The sequence below is a fragment of the Chiloscyllium punctatum genome, unplaced genomic scaffold (genome assembly GCF_047496795.1).
Source record: "Chiloscyllium punctatum isolate Juve2018m unplaced genomic scaffold, sChiPun1.3 scaffold_307, whole genome shotgun sequence".
NCBI classification, from domain to species: Eukaryota; Metazoa; Chordata; class Chondrichthyes; order Orectolobiformes; family Hemiscylliidae; genus Chiloscyllium; species Chiloscyllium punctatum.
This window is the reverse complement of record NW_027310041.1, coordinates 268,514-289,724: the sequence shown is the minus strand read 5'-3', so window position 1 is coordinate 289,724 and position 21,211 is coordinate 268,514. Positions and strand designations below refer to the sequence as shown.

General features: G+C 46.1%; 1 long non-coding RNA gene across 4 annotated transcripts in view; it reads left to right on the top strand.

Moving 5' to 3' along the window:
- The first annotated feature begins 13,622 nt into the window (after positions 1-13,622).
- The window catches only part of LOC140472385 (uncharacterized), a 32,090-nt gene continuing 24,501 nt past the window's right edge, over positions 13,623-21,211 (top strand). For all 4 annotated transcript variants that reach the window (XR_011957603.1, XR_011957605.1, XR_011957606.1 and 1 more), the window contains exons 1-2: positions 13,623-13,707; positions 15,550-15,656. This is a non-coding gene — a long non-coding RNA (uncharacterized lncRNA). The remainder of the gene's footprint in view (positions 13,708-15,549; positions 15,657-21,211) is intronic.

Below are 21,211 nucleotides of genomic sequence, written 5' to 3'. Positions count from 1 at the left end.
GGGAGGGGTGAGAAAGAGGGAGGGAGGGGCGAGAGACAGAGAGACGGGAGGGGCGAGAGAGAGAGAGAATAGGGGTTGAGAGTGAGAGAGGAAGGGGCGAGAGAGAGGGGCGAGGGAGCGAGAGAGAGAAAGGGGGCGAAGAGAAGAGAGACGAAGAGGGGGCGTTAAAGAGAGGGGGCGAGAAGAGAGTGGGGCCAAAAAGAGAGAGAGAGAGGGCAAGAGAGAGAGGCAGGTGGCGAGAGAGCTAGAGGGAGGGGCAAGAGAGAGAGGGAGGGGGCAAAAGAGAGAGAGGGAGTGGAAAGATAGAGAGGGAGGAGTGCTAGAGAGAGAGGGAGGGGGGCGAGAGAGAGAGGAGGGGGCGAGAGAGAGAGAGAGAGGGAGGGGTGTGAGAGAGAGAGAGAGGAGAGGGCATGAGAGGGGTGCGAGAGAGAGAGAGAGAGGGGGGCGAGAGAGAGAGGGGGGCGAGAGGAGAGAGAGAGGGGTGAGAGAGATAGAGGTGGGTGAGAGAGAGAGAGGGGGGTCGCGAGAGAGAGAGAGAGAGTGGGGCGGGAGAGACAGAGGGAAAGAGAGGGGCGAGAGAGAGAGAGGGCGGGGAGAGAGAGAGGGAGGGGACGTGAGAGAGGGAGGGGGTCAGGAGAAGAGAGAGAGGGAGGAGGGCGAGAGAGAGTGGGAAGAGAGCGAGAGAGAGAGAGAGAGAGAGAGAGAGGGGGGGCGAGAGAGAGAGTGGGATGGAGGGCGAGAGAGAGGGGGGCGAGAGAGAGAGAGGGAGGGACGGGGCGAGAGAGAGGGAGGGGGTCGAGAGAGAGAGAGGGAGGGATGGGGCGAGAGAGAGGGTGGGGGGTGAGAGAGAGAGGGAGGGAGCGAGAGAGATAGAGGGAGGTGGCGAGAGAAAAAGAGAAACGGTGGCGAGAGTGAGAGGGAGGCGGTGAGAGAGGAGGGGAGGGAGGAGGGCGAGAGAGAGTGGGGGGGCGAGAGAGAGAGGGAGGGCGAGAGAGAGAGAGAGACAGAGGGGGCGAGAGAGAGAGCAGAGGGGGACGAGAGAGAGAGAGAGGGGGCCGAGAGAGAGAGAGAGAGAGAGGGGCGGGAGAGACAGAGGGACAGCGAGGGGGGCCAGAGAGGGAGAGAGAGAGAGGGAGGGGGGTGAGAAGAGAGGGGGGAGAGAGAGAGAGTGGCGAGAGGGGGGGGTGAGAAGAAAGAGAGAGAGAGAGAGAGAGAGGGGTGAGAGAGGGGGGTGAGAGAGAGAGTGGCGAGAGAGGGGGGTGAGAGAGAGAGGGGGGGCGAAGAGAGAGAGAGGGAGGCGAGAGAGAGAGGGGAGAGAGAGAGAGAGAGGGGCGAGAGAGGAGGCGAGAGAGAGAGGGGCGAGAAAGGGGGGCGAGAGAGAGAGTGGGGGGGCGAGAGAGGGGGAGGGCGAGAGGAGAAGGGTAGAGAGGGGGGTGAGAGAGGGGGGCGAGAGACAGAGAGAGAGGGGGCAGGAGAGACATAGGGAAAGAGAGGGGGCGAGAGAGAGAGAGAGGGGGGCGAGAGCGAGAGAGAGAGGGGGCAGGAGAGACATAGGGAAAGAGAGGGGGCGAGAGAGAGAGAGAGGGGCGCGAGAGAGAGAGAGAGGGGTGCAAGGGAGGGAGGGGGGGCGAGAGAGGGAATGAGGGGCGGTGAGAGAGGGAGGGGGGGCGAGAGTGGGAGGGAGGGGGGTGAGACAGGGAGGGGACAGACGAGCGAGTGAGGGAGGGGTCCGAGCGAGAGAGAGAGGGGGGCGAGCGAGAGAGAGAGGGGGTGAGCGAGAGAGGGGGGGCGAGAGCGAGAGAGAGGGGGAGAGAGAGAGGGAGGGGGGCAAGAGCGAGAGAAGGAGGGAGAGAGAGAGGGAGAGGGCGAGAGAGAGAGAGAGGGGGAGGAGGCTGAGAGAGAGAGATGGAGGGGGTGTGAGTGAGGAGGGGGGATGTGAGTGAGAGAGGGACGGGGCGAGAGAGAAAGAGAGGGGAGGGGGCAAGAGAAAAAGAGAAATGGCTACGAGAATGGGTGGGAGGGGGGTCCAAGAGAGAGAGGGAGGGGGGCGAGAGAGAGAGGACAAGAGAGGGGGGACGAGAAAGGGGGGGCAAGAGAGAGGAGGAGGGCGAGAGAGAGAGAGAGAGAGCGAGGGAGGGGGCGAGAGAGAGAGGGCAGGGGGCGAGAGAGAGAGGGAGCAGGGTGAGAGAGAGAGGGAGGGGAGGCGAGAGAGAGAAAGGGGCAAAACAGAGAGGGAGGGGGCCAGAGAGAGGGGGGTAGGGGGCGAGAGAGAGGGAGAGAGTGACCGAGAGTTAGTGAGAGAGAGAGAACGAGTGAGAGAGAATGAGACAAAGAGGGAGAGAGTTGCAAGAATGAGGGAAAGAGGGGGCAAATAGGAGAGAGAGAGTGAGAGTGAGAGAGTGACGGAAAGAGAGAGGGAGAGAGGGTGTGGGAGAGAGGGTGAGGGAGAGAGTGATCGAGAAAGAGCAAGGAAGGGGTTAGAGAGCGGCGACAGAGAGAACGAGAGAGTGAGAGGAGGAAGAGGGAGAGGTGATAGAGAGAGAGCGAGAGAGGTGAGAGCGATGGTGACAGGAGGAACAAAGAGAGATATATCGAGAGAGAGAGGGGCGAAAGTGGGTGTAAGAGAGAGAGAGGGCCATGCGCAAAAGAGAGAGGGGGGGGAGAAAGGGGATATGAAAGAGAGGGAGGAAAGGAGAGCGAGAGAGAGAAGGAGCGAGAGAGAGAGATGGGGAGAGCGAGAGGGCGAGAGAAAGAGGGGGCGAGTAAGAGAGAGAGAGGGATGAGAGACAGAGGGTTGTGAGAGAGGGAGGGAGGGCTGAAAGAGAGAGGGAGCATGATCAAGAGAGAGAGCGCGAGGAACAGCTGCAAGAAAGAGCAAGAGAGAGACAGGGCAGATAAAGAGAGAGCGAGAGAGTGAAAGGAAAGAGCGAGATTGGCAGAGTGGGAGCATGGGAACGAGGGAGTGAGGGAGCGAGAACGAGCGAGAGTGGCAGAGTGGCAGTGAGGGAGAGGCAAGAAAGAAAGAAAGAGAGAGAGATGGGGAGGGAGTACAGAGGGGGTAGAGGGAGGGGGGTAGAGGGAGATGGTAGAGGGAGGGGGGTAAAAGGAGGGGGAGAGAGGGAGGATGGGTAGGGGATGTAGAGGGAGGGGGTAGAGGGAGGGGCGGTAGAGGGAGGGGGTGGGGGATAGAGGGAGGGGGAGAATGGGTGTGAGGGGGCAGGAGGGTGGGGGGGTGAGAAGTGGGGCAAAAGGGAGGAGGGGCAGCGAGAGAGGGGCGACGAGAGGCAGGGGCGATGGGGTGGGTGAGAGTGGAGGAGGGGGGAGAAGGGGTGTGAGGGGGTGGCAAATGGGGGGGCGAAAGGGTGGGCCGGGGTCCGGGGGGGCGAGAGGGGGTGCGGGGGGCGTGAGAGGGGAGGCGAGAGGGGGGCGCGATGGAGTAGAGGTGGTGGGGAGAAGGGTGGGGTGTTAAGAGGGGGTTGCCAGGAGCGGGGGAGAGTGTGGGGTAGAGAGTGGGGAAGGGATGGAAGGAGAGTTGCTGGCTATGTCATTTCATCAGAAGTGAAACACATTAAGACCAGCGAAGTCCCTCATGCTGATGATTTTCTGGTTAGGACTCCAGTCACTAACTTGCTGCCAGGTTCTGATAAATAACCAAAAGCACAACAGGAGTTGCACTTGCAGACAATAAGAGTGCCATGGTTACATCAACATCAGAGCACGAGGAGGCTTTTGAGCTCCGTGAGCCGATTCCACCATTTACCTAAATCATGGTAATCTTCCTCATCATGACAAATCCCTGTCTTTGTCCCATAATCCTTCAGCATTTTCATTCAAAATCTACCAATCTCAGATTTAAAATTTGCAAATGATTTCCAGTCAATCGCTGTTTGTGGAACTTTATCCAACTTTATCCATTTCTGTGTATAAATGTGTTCCCCGATATCACACCTCAATGTTCTGACTCTAACAGTTTATCTGTTTAATCTTCTTAAATTAAACCTTGGAATCCAAGTATCACATCAGTAAATCTACACTGCACTTCCACTCAGAGTGATACTCTCCTTAAGCCGTGGTGCCCAGCCCTGACAGCTTGGTCTAACTAGGTTCGGATTTGCTGAAGCATGACTTCTAATCCTTTGGTATCTCGTCGTCTGTCGAGATCAATGTCAACATTCTACCGGCCCCTTGGTCACTTTTCTGAACCTGTCTGTGACATTTTCATAAACTATACAGCTGGATCAATCCCACCAAGTTTCTTTGGAGTCCACTCTCTCTCTATTTTCACAATCAAGAAATGTCCTATTTTGATCCAACCTCTCACTTGCCTGCACAAACTCATCTGTCGCTTATTTTTCATTTCACTGAATCTATCAAGATTGCTTTTTAATGCTATGCTTCCATTTACCTACACTTGGAATCGCAGTAATCTGCAGAGTGGCCCCAAATTTTGAATGTGGCTTTCCTTTCATTATGAATAGTGAATAATTAGGGCTCCAACACCGATCCATGCAGGATATCACTAACCATATCCCCTTCCAATGAGAATATCTCTTGTTATCTACACAAATATCTCTTGTTCAAATCAAGTTCCTCTGCAAGGACATCTTTTGCATCTTATTGCCTTTAAGGACAGTAGAAAGGTGTAAATTCAGGGACATTCTTCGCAGTCAAATTTGCCTTGTGTTTATCTGATTGGGGGAGCAATTAATCCCATTAAATATTAATCTTTGTCTTCAACACATGGAAACACAATCACAAAGATTATCAATGTGAAATATTTATTCTCCTGCATGAATGATAAACTCTGGGCACATTGTTACCAAGTGGTACTCGCTTTTATTTCAAAAACACAGACCCTGCCCAACTGTTGGCTCACACTCGTTACACCATATGGTCCTCGTCCTCTCCATCTGAATCTCATGACAACATACCTCGAACATGGAGAGGAGCAACTATTCCAAGCACTGAGATCCCAGTAATTGGTACCACCACTCACCCTAATCCATAGGAGAAGCTGATTGGTCCCGCAGTATGTCCTCATCTGAATCATCCTGCTGGCTGCGTTTCTTCCCCATATTAAAGCGGTGATGGCTCTCTGGTGGCAGAAGGGAATGGATGGATTTCTCTTCAATCTCATCTTTCGTCATTGACTTGTCGAACTCATGGCAGTACTCAGTGGCAACAGAAGCAGAGTCTGGAGGGACAATAAATGATTGACATTGTTCTTTGTTATTTTCCATTGCTCACTGAAAGGCTTAGAACTTGAACTTGAAGTTAGGGGCTGAGCTAGAATCCTTGGGTTAATTATCGGCTCAAGGAGCAGAGTGGGGCTACAATTATTGATTCAACACAACTTTGATATTGAATCACACATTGTTTAAATTTCCTTATGCACAACCACAGATCCAAGGGAAACACAAGGAAGTTGGATTGAATAGCTTAAGCACATGACTGAATAAAGGAATCTTGAAATAAATTAGTGCAGGACATGTGCCTATTTGACCCACATATCGTTTGGGTAGGGAAGGAGTGCTAACGTAGCAAAAGATTTGATTGATTCAAATCATCGAACTGAAGAGACACATTTCCCTGCTTAAGTCATGAGATCAGTGGAAGGACAAAACATCATTTCTGGTAAAAGAATTCACCTTTCTCACCAGGTAATGAAGGCACACTGTCTCTGCGGATCGAGACGTAGACCACTGTTTGAACCACCTCCTCAATAGAGCTATTTCCCTTTTGTGTGGCCAGAGGTTCTGCTTTTCTCCAAGAATGGTAAGGGTGAGCTGCCTTATTTACTGCTGCCGCTGCTGCTCCTATAGAAATGTCACAGAACAACACAGATGCGTAGTTTCAGGACACAAAAACAGGTTCTCAGTATTTGTGATTTATACAGGCTTCCTTCCCAACCTAAACCCATCAACATAGTTTTCTTCGATTTCTTGTATTCCAAGCTCCTCCTTGAATTCATCTGTTATTTGATTCAATTATTCCTGATGAAGTAAGTTCTACATTCAAACCCCTTTCTGGGTAAAGACTTTGTTGCCCTCTGCAAATTCCCCATTAGATTTAATAGTGATTACAATTATATCCCCAGATCCAGTGGATTCTGTCATTCGCAAACAGAAACATCTTTTCCATGTCTACCCGATCAAACGTAACTGGACCATGTCACTCTTTTTCAATGAGACAAGACTGCCCAATCTTACTTGATGAATTCAAACTCAGTTTGGATATAATTCCAGTAACTATTCTTTACCTTCCCCGATCCGAACTGTGTGCAGTGCCCCAAGGGTGACCTGTCCATGATCCTACACATATCGAACACATTTCCATTCTGTCGCCCCAGAAATAAACCCATGATCTACTTCTCGATCTAACCTCACAAACCGGTGCCATTTGCTGCCAGTGACTCATTCCTATCTCCAGATCCCTCTGCCCTATTTAAGGACATATTTCCAAAGAGGAAGTGGTCTCTTTAGTCTTTTGACCACAGTGTACAACCTCACACATGGGTGGAGGTTAATCTTCCACAGCTTTGACTGCAATATTCCCTTAACCAAATCTTCCCAACAGTAAATCTTCCTAAAAACAAAACTCCAATATATTAACGTACTTAATCTCATCAACTATTTCTTATTTGAAAAGCACTAACTGTCCAGCTCAGTTTTGAACCAACATCCTCTGCCACAGTTATTAAAATGTCACAAGCTGAACTCCAACCACTATTTGCATTCATATTCATTGGAGCCCAAGAATGAGAGGTGGTACCATTGAGGGTCTATAAAATGGTCAAGGGATTGACCAAGTAGATGCAGAGAAGATGATTCAATCTACAATGAGTTGTCGTAAGTTTACAATAAAGGGAAAGTTGGAGGAATTACTTCTCTCAGAGGATGGTGGATCTTGGGAATTCACTACCTCAGAACAATGTGGATTCTGGGACATGAAGTAAATTTAAATAAGAGACACACAGGTTTTTAATTAGTAATGGGTTGAAGAGTTAAGGAGAGCTGTCAGGAAAGTGGTGTTCAGGCCAAGATGATATTAACCATGTCTGTATCAAATGGCAGAGCAGGTACAAGGGGCTGGATTAATAATCCTGCTCCTAATTCTGATGCTCTTATGTTCTTATATCAAAAGGAGGAAGTAAGAGGAATGGACTAATACAAGGTGTTTAATGGGCATGGTATTGGAAAGACTATGGTGAGAGGCTGTTTGATTTGGTGAGGTGAGGCACAATATCTCTACAGTAGTGTCAGCAGACCAGCTGGGCCCAGCACAGAGAAAAGACCATGATGTCTCCTTTGCAGCATCTTTCCCCACCCATCCATTTCTAGCCTCTACCTTATTCCCCCCTCCCTAGCTTTCAACCTGAAGCCCCTTCACCAAAAACCTTGCAGCCTCTTTCTTCAAACCCACCATCACCGAATCCCCCACCATCAATATTCTGGGGGTTTACTATTGACTAGAAATTGAAGTGGACTTTCCATATAACTATGGGAAGGAAACCACCCTCCAAATCTCTGAAGTCTGTCCACCATCGACAAGAATCAACTCCGGAGTGCAATAGGATATTCACTACTTGGCTAGGTTTGGGTGCAGCTCCAAGAACACTCAAGAAGCTTGACAGTGTCAGGAAAAAGCAGACTGCTTGATTGGCACCACATTCACTCCCTCCTCCACTGATGCCCAGAGCAGCACTATGTACTATCTACAAGATACATTACATCAATTCATAACACTTCAATAGCATCTTCCAAACCTATGACCAATACCAAACAAAAGGAAAAGGGAAGCAGTTTCATGGGAACATCACCTCTTGCAGGTTCCCTTCCAAGCCACTACCATCTGGAGTTGAAAATCTTTCAGCAGTCCTGAAGTGTCATTGAGCCAAAATTCTGGAATCCCCTCCCAACAGCACTACCAATAGGTCTATAAACCACACGGACTGCAATGATTCAAAAAGAGAGCTCACAACCACCTTCTCAAGGGCATTAGAATGAGGGAATAAATGTTCGCACAGCCAGTGACACCCATATTCCATAAATTCATTAATTCCTTCATTCCTCCTCCTTCCTTCCACAACACCCCCACCCATAGACAGCTGTGCTGCGCAAACACAAAGCCTTGAGCAGCATGTGGTAACCCACAAGAAGGCATAAGCTACATTCAAGCCGTGCTCAGATGGGGGTGGTCCTGAATGAACAATCATCCCCAGCGATTCGCACACCGTAGTCAACAGTGAAACTATGAGTTGCTAACGTTTTCACAAAGAGATTGGTTGGGACACGGGATGAACGGCCAGTGGAAGTGGTAAATGCAAGTACAGTAATAACATTTAAAAGACATTTGGGGAGGTACATGAATAGGATAGGTTGAGGAATATAAGCCAAATGCTGGCAAACTGCACTGGCATAGTTTGGGAAATTTGGTTGACATGGATGAGTTGAACCGAAGGGTTCATTTCCATGTTGGTGACTATGATTCTATTCTTTTCAGCCACAGTGGCATTTTGCAATTGTCCTAAACTATGGTGTAATTGAACAAGTTAATGGAGGCTTTTGACACCAGGGCCACAGTACTCTGTAGGTAAGGTGTTGAGTCGTAGCAGCAATTTAGTGGACATTTAATAAACAACATAATGAAGAAGTATAGAAGGAAATTACTACAGATGGTGGAATCTGTACTGAAAACAGCAAATGCTGGAGCTGACAGCAGGTCAGAAAGCATCCCTGGAGACTAAGAAAGTTAACGATGTGTCTCGATGACTCGATCAGAGATCTGATGTCGAATCATCTGGACTCAAAATGTTAGCTTGCTCTCTCCATCAATTTTTTTTAAAAAAAGAAGTTCAAGGGATGAGGGTGTCATTGGCTCAGCAGCATTCATTGCTCATCCCTAATTGCCCAATGGGCAGTTAAAAGTCAAGCTCATTGCTGTGTGTCTGGAGTCACATGTAGGACAAACTAGGTAAGGATGGTAGCTTCTTACTTCAAGCACATTAGTGAACCAGATGGGTTTTCCATAACCCAACAAAGGATTCATGGTCATGAGATTCTTAATTCCAGATATTCACTGAATTCAAATTCCACCATTTCCTGTGACACAATTCGAACCTGGTTCTCCAGAATGCAACCTGGATCTTTGGATAAACAGTCTAGCAATAATATCACTCAGCCATCAGCTCCCTCCTGTGATCTTCAGTATTTGTTGTTTTCAGTTCTCAAGAAATATGTTATGCATTAATTTTGAACTCTGTGAAAGCATCCACAGTGAACACAAAAAGCCCACCTCCAGTTATGATGTTTGAGTCTGGATGACTCAGTCAGACTAGCTAATGAAGCAGAGTTACGCATTTTAATATCTGGCAGTTTCTCCGCAGGTCCGGCTGGCGTTGGGCTGGTCTCATTCCTTCTGCGATGAAACAAACAAAGAAATGACAGTCGATACTCCCCACTAAGTGTCTAAATTCAATTGTACCGCAACCAAAGTAATTTATTTTAATTCAAAAATGTTTCAGTGAAAGACATTTCAGCAAGCTCACCACCACCTGTCTCAGCTTAATGGGAAATGGGATCAATTCTGAAGCGCCTACTGTCCCAGTGCAAAAGGCCACTGGTTTAAGGCCTTGAACAGGCTGATCGGAGTTTTCAATCTTATTCTTTGACAGATTGCAACATGTTTTGCACAAGGGCATGCAGACAGGACAAACTTCAATTATATTCAACACAAGAAAAGGCAATTCCATTTAAATGAGGCAGATTAATTGAGATCAGGCCTCAGGTGAGGATACAAAACAGTCAAGTTTGGAATTCCCAGAGACCATCTTGTCTCATATTCCTTTCCCAATCAACCAATTTCAGTGCATTATGACACCTCTGGAACTGGTGGGACAGTTCCAGGCCTTCTGGCTCAAAGTTGGAAACACAACCACAGCATCACAAGAGCACTGTGTTTTAGGCTGAGTAACTGGTGGGTTAATTTGCCCAATTATCTTACTAATCCAGAAGCTACTGTTACCACTCTAATGCTGGGAAATAAGCAAGGTATTAAATGGGAACAAAGATGTTACTACAGTCTCTCTGACAAGAGACAAAATATCTTACATCTGTTGTTTTGTTCATCCTTCGATAGTTTGAAATGTTTAAACTTTCTAGTCTACCAACATCTTTGCAGTTTTGTGCATCTTTTCTTTCAATTTGATGTCACTCATAATTCCCTCAGCTATGCACCGCTGTTCATCGTGCATTTCTTTTACACTTTAATATATATTGTTGAGAATTATAAAATAACTGAATATATTCTTCTGCTTTAACATTCTAACTATAGTCCCATTCCAGTTTAGCGAACTACTACCTTATCCCCTTGTGATTGCCTTTAAGTTTAGATACTCGTTGAAGAACCAAATTCCTCACCCTACAGCTAGATTCTATCATGCTGCATTGCATCTTACCAAAAAGGTCTTTTACTTTGAGTTCATTAATGAATCATATTATCAGGTCTAAAATAGCTGTTCCATGATTGGTTCCAGAGCATCTGTTGTGAAATTGCACAGAGCAGTCTACCTCAAACTGCTTCAGAAGTTAACATTATCTGAGTGCGCAATATTATTTTAACTAACAGAGAACCCTCTGAATACCAGGATTCTGTTAGATCTCCAAAATTACTCAGAGCATGGAATCCCTACATTGTAGAAACAGGCCCTTCAGCCCAACAAATTCACACCAACCCTCCAAAGAGTATCCCAACCAAACCTATTCCTCAATGTTTGCCCCTGACTAATGCACCGAAACTGTGCATCGCTGGACATTATGGGAAATTTAGCATGATCAATTCACCTAACCTGCAGTTCTTCGGATTGTGGGTTTGCAGCTCTGGTTCACAGTTGCTTCATGAAGTCTGAATGTTGTTGCCTCTATTAGTCCAACAGCACTGTCACTGACACAGAAGCTGTTCCCCCAGATCGGTTTGTGGCAGTCAGAGATCCTTCTACAACCTGCACACATGCCAACCCAATCATCTCAATCAGAAAGAATTAGTACAGCACAGATTAGAAGACAACTTGGATCACATTGTGCTTTTGAAATCAGAGGCCCCTATTCAACCCATCACAACAGTGCCACCTTTTTAAAATAGCTATTTGGCTAGATCCCTGCTCTCACAGTAATGCAAATAATTTCTTTTTGCAAGTATTCAAATTAATTTTGTAAATTAACAGTGAATCATCTGCCACCTCCTTTGCAGATGATCTCAGATCTTCCATGAAACATCAAAACCCAATGAGAACATTAAGGCATCCAATGTTTAAAAAAAAATCACATGCTCAGTCACTGTAATATGATGAGTTTTGTTTTACACAATTCTTAGCAAAAGTTAATTTGAAGCAAAAAGGAGAACTCGGAGAGAAAGGTGAACCGCCCATGGGTAACAAAGGCAGTCAAGAGCAGTACCCACAAGGAAAAGAATGACATAGCCGCGGATGACTAAAAAGGGAGAAAACTGATCATGCAATTAAATTGACAAGAAACAAAAATGAATGACAAGAGTTGTACAGGTATATAAAAATTGAGTATCTAAAGTCAGCATCGAACCCTTGGAGGCTCTGACTGTGGAATTGATCATGGGTACAGGGAAACAGCAGATAATTTAAACCGATATTTTACATTGATCTTCAGGAAGGAGGATACCGTTATCATCCTAAAGGGAGCAAATAAGCAAGTTAATCATGGGGAGAAAAATGTTATAACAGTTTTGTCACAAGGGACAAAGTATTGACCAACTAATAGGACTAATGGCAGACAGGACCTAATGGCCTGGATCAAACACTTTTAGGGCAACTGACTGCAGAGATATTCAAGGCATCAATTGGAATATTCCAGAATCAGGGGATACAGGAAAAATCCAGTGGATTGATGTACCTGTTCAAGAAGGGAAGGGAGACAGAAATCAGGAAACTATAGTTAGTTTAATGTCTGTGTTTGTAATATGGCAGAGTCGAATATTAAAGTAATAAATAGCAGGACATTTAGAAAAGCTTATCATTTAACATTGTAGACTGGGTTTTGTGAAAGAGACACTATGACAAATTTGCAACAGTTCATTTAGGAGATAACAAGCAGGGCTGATAAAGGGCAATCCAATGATGTTCTGTATTTGGGTTTTAAAAAATGCATATGATAAGGTGCTATAGAAAAGTTAATTGCATAATACAGGAGCTCACTGTGTCAGGGGTAACCTATTTGCATGGAGTGAGGATTGGTTAACCACACTGGCTGTTGCTGAGACCTCACTTGGAGTACTGTACACAATGTTAGCTCCCATATTTAATAAGGGATAAACCAGTATTGGAGACAATTCAAAAAAAATTCAGCTAGCCGCTTCAAGGATGAAAAGGTTGACCTATCAAGAATAGCTAAACAGGTTAGGTCATTATTCAATAGAATCTCGACAAACAGATTACATACAGTGTGGAAACAGGCACTTTGGCCCAACAAGTCCACACCGATCTGACGAAGCACAACCCACCCAGATCCATTCCCCAACATTCACCCCTTCACCTAACACTACAGGCAATTTAGCATTGCCAATTCACCTAACCTGCACTTTTTTTGGATTGTGGGAGGATACCGGAGCACCCGGAGGAAACCCACGCAGACAACGTGCAAACTCCACACAGAGAGTCACCTGAGGCAGGAATTAAACCCAGGTCTTTGGCACTGTGAGATATCAGTGCTAAACACTGTGCCACCCACATAATATAAGGGGTGATCTTATGGAAACAAGGTTCTGAGGAGCTTGACAGGGTAGATGTTGACTCGATCTTCTAGCACCAATGAAGTCTCAAACTAAACATTACATAAGGGAACATTCATTTTGTAAAAAATGTAAAGAATTTTTTTCTCTCAGTGAATGGCTAGAATTTTCTAGCACCAAAAATTGTGAAAGTTAAATGTGGAAGGGGAATGGATCTGGTTGGGTTCGTCATCAGAGGGTCAGCTTGGCTTGTTGGGCTGAAGGGCCTGTTTCCACACAGTAGGGAATTTATGATTCTGTCTCAAATTATTCTAAAAGAGGGCAGATAGATTTTTGAAATATTGAGCAGTTGAGGGCTATGCGGATCAAGCATAAAAGAGGTGGTGAGGTCTGGGTTGGCCCAGCCATGATCTGATAGAATAGGGGAACAAGCCGAAGGGAATGAATGCCCTACTCCTGTTCTGATTCCTTGAGGCTCCATTTCATGCTTTTTTTATCTCCAAAGAAGAGTGTGATACAATGTGCTGAAGATCTCAGATGTTGTGAAAATGGTGTGTTTATGTACTGGTTCAGATGGCATTGATTCATCAATCACAGCTATACAGTCATGAGTAGGAAGGCAATTCCCTCCATGAATAAAGGAAATCTACTGCAGAGCTCACACAAAGGGATCCTTCCCCTCAGTGAACTCTCCCATCACATTATCCAACATATCAGCGAAAGCAGGACGCACAGTGCATGCTCGAGCCAACAAAGGGACCAGGGGTGATTGATGTCAGCACCGGACCAATGAAAGGACGGTGGGCGGAACTGGAGGACCAGGGGAGGTTGGTCCTCCAACCAATCAAAGTGAACTAGGGGCAGAACTAGACTAAACCACGTGGTTACCCTCGCGCGCAGCGGAGAGTCGCTGTAATGAATTTTCCGGAAGTTATGGAGCGAAAGGATACGGTAAGGAAAGAAACAAATAAACAGAGGGAAACGGGAGAAAAACTGTATTGCTATGAGGGGAGAGGTTTTACAACCATGTTGTGCACGTCGGAAAACACAAATTTGAACTTCCCAGTCCCGTGTTTGTAGTAAAAGGGAAATTGCCTCAGCGCGGCTGCAGGCCTGAGTGAGCACCGCCATCTTTATTCGGGGCAACGATTCACTGGACACGTGCGCAGCCGCCATCTTTGTAGGGGGCAAGGTGCAGCCAGGCGCATGTGCAGCCTTTCTCTGGTACAGAGTCATTGGGCAGGATTTTCACAGAGCACATTCAAACTCAGAGAAGTGAATGTTTATTTCTGGATTTGTTTCGTCATTCATTTAAAGGACTTGCTATCGTAACTGAGTTTGCAGGTCAATCAAAATTGGAGGTATTGTGCATAGGGAAGAAGGTTACCTCAGGTTACAGTGAAATACTGATCAGATACGGATTAATTTAGATAAATGTGAGGTGCTGCATTTTGGAAAAGCAAGTCAAGGCAGGACTTATACTCTAGGGGAAAGTGAAGACTGCAGATGCTGGAGATCAGAGCTCAAAAATGTGTTGCTGGAAAATCACAGCAGGTCAAGCAGCATCTAAAGATCAGGAGAATCGACATTGCGGGCATGAGCCCTTCTTCAGGATTCCTGAAGAAGGGCTCATGCCCGAAATGTCGATTATCCCGATCTTTGGATGCTACCTGACCTGCTGTGCTTTTCCAGCAATACGTTTTTCAGCCCAGGACTTATGCACTGAATGGAAAGGCCCTGGAGACGTTTGCAGAACAAAGAGACCTTGGACTGCAGGTTCACAGTACTTCCAAGTCAAGTTGCAGGTAGATAGGATGATGAAGAAGGTGTTCAGTGTATTTTCCTTTTTTGGCTAGAGCATTGAATATAGGATGTGGGAGGTCATGTTGCTGTACAGGACATTCATTAGGCCACTTTTGGAATATTGTGTGCAATTCTGGCCTGCCTCCTATCAGAAGGGTGCTGTGAAACTTGAAAGGTTTCAAAAAAGACTTACAAGGATGTTGTTAGGGTTGGAGGATTTGAGCTACAGGCTGGGGCTGTTTTCCCTGGAGTGCCATAGGCTGAGCGGTGATGTTATGGAGATTTATACAATCATGAGGAGCATGAACAGGGTAAATGAACAAGGTGTTTTCCCTGGAGTAGTGGTGTCCAAAAGTAGAGGACATTGCTTTAGGGTTAACGGGGCAAAAATTCAAAGGGGGCTAAAGAACAACTCTTTCATGCAGTGGGTGGAATGAGCTGCCAGAGGAAGTGGTGGAGGCTAGTACAATTAAAACTTGTTGAAGGCATCTAAATAGACACATGATATGATTAGGAAGCGTTTACAGGGATATGGGCCAAGTGCTGGCAAATGGGAATAGACTAGGTTCGGATACCGGGTTGGCATGGATGAGTTAAACCGAAGGGTCTGTGTCGGTGCAATACGTCTCTTTGACTGTGGGATCATAACAGCTTCTACAGCTCTACTTCATCTCTGGGCTCCCTTATGAGCACTTTGTCAATATCTAGCTTGCTCAGTATCAAACAATGGGTGTATTTTTGGTCTGTTTCGTATTTTACGATTACTTTTACAGACATTTTTGTAAGTTAATTTTTCTCTGCCGCCCAGCCCCTGACCATGTGCTGCTTATTAATTTTCTTTCTGGAAAATCTTTGACACTCAAGAATTCTTTTTTCCAATAAGCAAGTGTATTTTCCTTCCATTTCGGACTATCAAATTCTGCACCATTTTCATTCCCTGTAATCTGTTTTGCACTGCCTGAAACATCAACTGTGTTTCTCCTTCCACAGATACCAGTGATTAATGCCAAAGTCCTGTTGCTTGTGGAGAGGGTGATGTTTGACTTTCTTGTACAGCTGCAGTTTGTGTGGTGAAGGTACTCCCACAATGTGGTTAGGTAAGAGATATTACAGAGTATTCATTACAGCAACAGTGATGATTTGAAGGTAATGTCCAAATCAAGAACAGTTTGTAGTTTTATCATCATGCTTATAATTTCACAAAAATATTATTGGGAACTTTAGACATAAGGTCAGAGACTGATGGTATTAGGTCAGGTGACCAAAAGCATTGCCAAATAAGCAGGCTTTGAGGAATGTCTTAAAGGAGGAAAGCAGACCTGTGAGGTTTTGGCTGCGAATTTCAGAAAATGATGCTTTGGCAACTGTAAAAGCAGCCACACAGGTGAAGTAATGAATTAATAGATCATTGGGAGTCTCGAACAGAATGGGTTGACGAGGTCTTCACGGATGTGTGATGCGGCAAGCTAGGGATGATCACAACCAGGAATTAAATCAAGGGTCAGAATTTTAAATTGAGGGATGTGGGCCGGATGCTGGCAGGTGGGACGGAATTGGGTTGGAATATCTGGTTGGCATGGACGGGTTGGATTGAAGGGTCTGATTCCATTCTGTACGTCTCTGTGGCTCTATGTTGTTGATTATGAATAGGAGCCTTGTGATGGATCAACAAGTTTTGGTACGAGGGAGTACTTGGGCAGCAGAGATTTAGTTTTTCTTTAGATTACAGGGAGATTGAATGTGGGAAGCTGGCCAGGAGTGTGTTTGGATACTGACGTCTGGAGATAACACAAGGTGGATGACAGTATATGAGCTGAGACAAGGGTAGAATCAGCTAGAAATAGTGATCTTGGAGTGGGACTGGGCTGTCACCCTCACCTCACCTCTGGGATTCAGCTGGTTGTCAGGTTGTGAATCAGGGCCGTAACACAATCGGGAGCTGAGTGACCCTGGTGGAGCCTAAAATGAGTGTCACTCAGCTGGCTATTGCTGTGCAGATGCTGCTTGATACCCCTGTTGATGACATCTTCCATCACTTTACTGCTGATCGAGTGTGGACTGATAGATGGAAATTGCTTGGGTTGCATTGCCCTGTGTTTTTGTGCTGAACATCCCTGGGCAAGGTTCCACATTGTCGCTAGATGCCAGGGCTGGAGCGGTCCTTAGCTTGGTGGGTGGCAAGTTCTGGAGCTCAAACCATCAGTATTATTGCCAGAATATTGGTAGGGCCCGTAGCCTTTACACTACTTAACCATTTCTTGATGTTATTCACACTGAATCAAACTGGCTTAAAACTCACATCTGTGATGTTGGAAATCACTGGAGAAGGCTGAGATGGATCATCCCACTTTGCACTTCTGGCTGAAGATTGCTGCAAATGCTGTCATCTTATCTGGTGCGTGGGCGTGTGAGACCCCTTCACCGGTAAGGGTGGGGATATCTGTGATGTTTCCTCCAGTGAGTTATTTAATTGTCCATCACCGTTCACAACTGGGTGTGGCAGAACTGCAGAGCTCCGATCTGATCTATTGGTTGTGGGATCGTTTAGCTCTGTTGCTTGCTGCTGATGCTGTTTGACATGAAATAGCTTCAGGAAATGGTTTAAGTAGAATCCAAAGAGATCAAACAAATATATCACAGACAAAAGATTAACTGGACCAGAGAATAGGACCCCTTAAAGATTAACGAGGCTGTCTATGGAACCACCAGGGGTGGGAAAGATATGGAAATATTTCACGTCATTTTTACTGGAGAAAGATATGGAAGCTCGAGAGTTTGGAGAAATAAACAGAGAGAACTTGAAAAGTATCCATGTTACAGTGGAGGTGTTACTGGATGTCTTGAATTGCATCAAGTTGAATAAAGCCCTGGGACCTGATCAGATGTATCCCGGAACTTTCTGGAAATCTAGGGAAGTGATTGTTGGGCCTCTCCTGAGGTATTTGTATCATTGATAGCGACAGATGAGGTGCCATTATTTTAAAAAGGTGGTAAGGAGAGGCCATGGAACAAGAAAATAGTGAGCCTGAAGTCAGTGGCAGGCAAGTTGTTGGAAAGGATTCTGAGGGACAGGATATCCATCTATTTGGAAAAGTAAGGAATAATTATTGACTGTTCTCAATGTGGCTTTGTACGTGCACAATAGTGTCTCACTAACTTGACTGAATGTTTTGAAGTGACAAAGAAAATTGATTAAACCAGGCTGTGAACGTTGTTTATATGGACATTCGACAAGATTCCACAAAGCAGACTGGTTAGCAGGGTTACATAACATGGAATGAAGGGGAACAAGCCATTTGGGTACGAAACTGGCTTGATGGTAGGAGACAGAGGGTGATGATGGAGATTTGCTTTGTGGACTGGAGGACTGTGAGCAGCAGTGTGCTACAAGGATCAATTATTGGGTCCTTATATAAATGACTTGGATGTGAATATATGAGATATGGTTAGTAGCTTTACACAAGACACCAAAATTGGAGGTGTAGTGGACAGCGAAGAAGGTTAGTTCAGAATACAACAGGATCTTGATCAGATGGGCCAGTGGAGCAAGGAATGGCAGATAGAGTTAAATTTAGATAAATGTTAGCTGTTGGATTTTGGAAAGGCAAATCAGGGCAGGACTTATACACTTACTGGTAAGGTCCTGGGAAGTGTTGCTGAACAAAGAGACCTTGGAGTGCAGGTTCATAGTTCCTTGAAAGTAGAGTCACAGGTAGGTAAGGGAGTGAATGCAGCGTTTGTTATGCTCTCCGTCATGTTGTTGCTGTACAGGACATTGATTAAGGCTCTTCTGGAATTCTGTTTTCAGTTCCAATCTCCCTGTTCCAGGAATGATGTTGTGAAACTTGAAACATTTCAGAAAATGTTTGCAAGGACTTTGCCAGAGTTGGACAGTTTGAGGGCAGTGCATGTTTGGAGTGAGCTGCCAAGGGAAGGGGTGAAGGAGAGTACAATTACAACATTTAAAATACATTGATTAAGCCACTTCTCGAATTCTGTTTTCAGTTTGATTTTCCCTGTTCTGGGAAGGATGTTGTGAAACGTGAAAAGGTTCGGACAAGATTTACAAAAACGTTGCCAGGTTTGGAGGATTTGGGCTACAGGGAGAGGCTGAATAGGTTGGGGTTAATTTCCCTGGAGAGTCCAAGACTGAGAGGTGACTTCATGGAGATTTATAAAATCACGAGGGGCATGGATAAGGTGAGCAGACGGGGTTCTTTTTCCTGAGGTTAGATGGGTCCAAAACTGGAGCACATGGTTGAGAGGGCAACGATTAAAAGGAATCTAAGGGCAACGTTTTCAAGCTGAGTGTGGTGTGTGTATGGAATGAGCTGCCAGATGAAGTAGTGGAGGCTGATAAAATCACTACATTTAAAAGGCATCCGATTGGGTACGTGAACAGGAAGGGTTTTGATGGATACAGGCCAATAGCTGGCAAATGGGACTCCAGTAGTTTAGGATTCCTAGTCGGCATGGATGAATTGGACCGAAGTTCTGTTTCTGTGCTGTATATGTCTATGACGTTAATAAACTAAGATGCATTCCTCTTTTGTGGAGAGCAAGCTGAAGCACAGATAATTGTCCTTGGAGCTGAGAAGGTGAAACAGTGATTTTGACCTGGTGCAGATTTGGTTCCAAGGTCTTGAATTTGAGGAGAGAGAGGAATTGTTAACACTGTCATAACTTTTAGTAACTACTTTCAAGTAATTGGCAAATAATACAAAGTGAAAATGTGAACATTATTGTACTCAGTAAGTTCTGAGCATCTGGAACAGTCTGAATGACACAGATTCAGCAGGTATTCTGAAAGAGACTTGGAATTTTAATTTTTAAGGAAAGATTTGGGGGGCTGTGGGCAAATAGGAGGGGATTTGGGACAGATTTGCAGCATCTCCAGAGGGAGAGAGTACAGCCCCAATGGGCTGAATAGCCCCCAGGCCCTGTGCTCTGTGGTACTGCCCCATTCACTGTGAATGATGAAGCTCATCCCAGGGCAGAGAGAGGGATTAGCCCTCCACTCTCATCACAATGGGGCCTGGCTGATTGACGGCAGCTCCAGACCAATGGGAGGAGAGTCTGTGTGGTCCTGCAGCCAATGGGAGTGAATGAGGGGTGTGGCCAGCAAGATGACACAGGTCCATGAGCTGTGCAGGTGCCGTGTCACTGGGTGGGGTTGGGAGAGACAGCAGAGACTGGGACAGAGGCTGTTGGACCTGAATTACAAACTCCCGGTAAATTAGAACCAAAAAACTGTGGAAGATGTAAATCAGAAAAAACAACCAGGAGGTTCTGGAAAAGCTCAGCAGGTCTGGCAGTATCTGTGATGAGAAATCAGAGTTAACATTTCAGATCCGGTGTCCCTTCCTCAGAACTGATACTGAGAGAAAAAAATGTTGGTTTATATGCAGAGGGAAGGGTTTAGGGGAGGATGTAAGGATTAAAGGATAGGTGGGAATAGAGCGAGAAGAAGGGTTGGATAAAGGAGTGGATAACGATCTAGCTGGGGGAGGGCTACTAGCTGTTAGTGGCTAACCATAGGTAGTGTGTAATGACAGGCTGTGAGAACAAGGACTGGTGTGTGGGGTAGGGGGGCTAGGACATGGGGTTGCTAAACTACGGTTAGCCACTAACTGTCTCCGTCGTAAGCTGTTCTCCACAGACATCACTCCATGATTGGAGCTGCAGAGGACAGAGTTGTAGATGGGCGGCACGGTGGCATTGTGGTTAGCACTGCTGCCTCACAGCGCCAGATACCCGGGTTCTATTCCCACCTCAGGCAACTGTCTGTGTCGAGTTTGCACATTCTCCCAGTGTCTGCGTGGGTTTCCTCCGGGTGCTCCGGTTTCCTCCCACAGTCCAAAAATGTACAGGTTAGGTGAATTGGCCATGCTAAATTGCCCGTCGTGTTAGATGTAGGGGAATTGGTCTGGGTGGGTTGCTCTTTAGACGGTTTGACTGATCTAAAAATCTCTTAAATATCCTTCCCAACCCCCTCTATACTCCTCAAAGATGTATCTTAAAGTTGTTCTCTTTAATCAACATTTCCAGCATTCGTGAAGCACTTTAGGAGATTTGTCAGTGTGAAAGGCTCCATACAATGCAGGTCGTTGTTGTTAATGTCTGACATTAGGAGAAACAGGAATGAACACTCTCTCTCTTATACCTGATAAACAGCAGCAAAAGCAGGAAGCACTGAGCATGCTCCAGCCCACAAAGGGCCTCTGGTGATTGATCTCAGTGCAGGACCAATAAAAGGATGGGGACGGGGCTGAAAGACAAGGTAGTGCCGGTTGGTCTGAGTGAATGAGGGGCGTGGCTACACTCAACCACGTGATAAGCCTCTCGATTAGTGGTGCTGGAAGAGCACAGCAGTTCAGGCAGCATCCAAGGAGCAGCAAAATCGACGTTTCGGGCAAAAGCCCTTCATCAGGAATAAAGTGATACCACGTGATAAGCTTCACTGGCAGCACTGTGATGTTGTGATCAAGGCATTGGAAATGTGTGAAGGTGCAGGGCATGGTTAAGGAAAGACATATTGATCAGGAAGAGAAGGAAATTTTAATGGAACGGGCTGAGACGTTTTACAGAACTTAGTGCACATCGGAAAACACAAATTTGAAAATCCCAGGCCTGTGTTTGTGGCAAACGGGAA